A 397-nucleotide genomic window follows, 5' to 3' on the forward strand; every position below is an offset into this window, starting at 1 on the left:
AACTCCTAAATTCCAAGTATAAAAAGTAGGATTTAAGTGGTTTCAAATAATAACAAACCGAACAAAGTAAGTCACCACGCAAAATAAAGCAAAAACACACAAGTCTAAGTCTAATACATTAAGAAACAGATCACAGGTAATATCTCATCCTCAGAGATGTTCCAATAAGCTTCTTTCACAGACTAGACCAGGGGTCTCAAACACATGGCCCGTGGGGCTGTTTTCTGCGGCCCACGAGCTCCTCGCGGCCCCCCTGCCCTCCCCCAGCGTTTACCTAGAGCGGCTCCGGCCCGACACGCACCAGCCAATGGGAGCTGCTGGGGGCAGTGCCTGAAGCAACAGCAACACACAGACCCCTGTGCCCCTCCTCCCCAAGGCTCCGGCCACTTCCCGGAGC

The sequence above is a fragment of the Terrapene carolina genome, unplaced genomic scaffold, assembly GCF_002925995.2.
Source record: "Terrapene carolina triunguis isolate 2854851 unplaced genomic scaffold, T_m_triunguis-2.0 Scaffold42, whole genome shotgun sequence".
NCBI classification, from domain to species: Eukaryota; Metazoa; Chordata; order Testudines; family Emydidae; genus Terrapene; species Terrapene triunguis.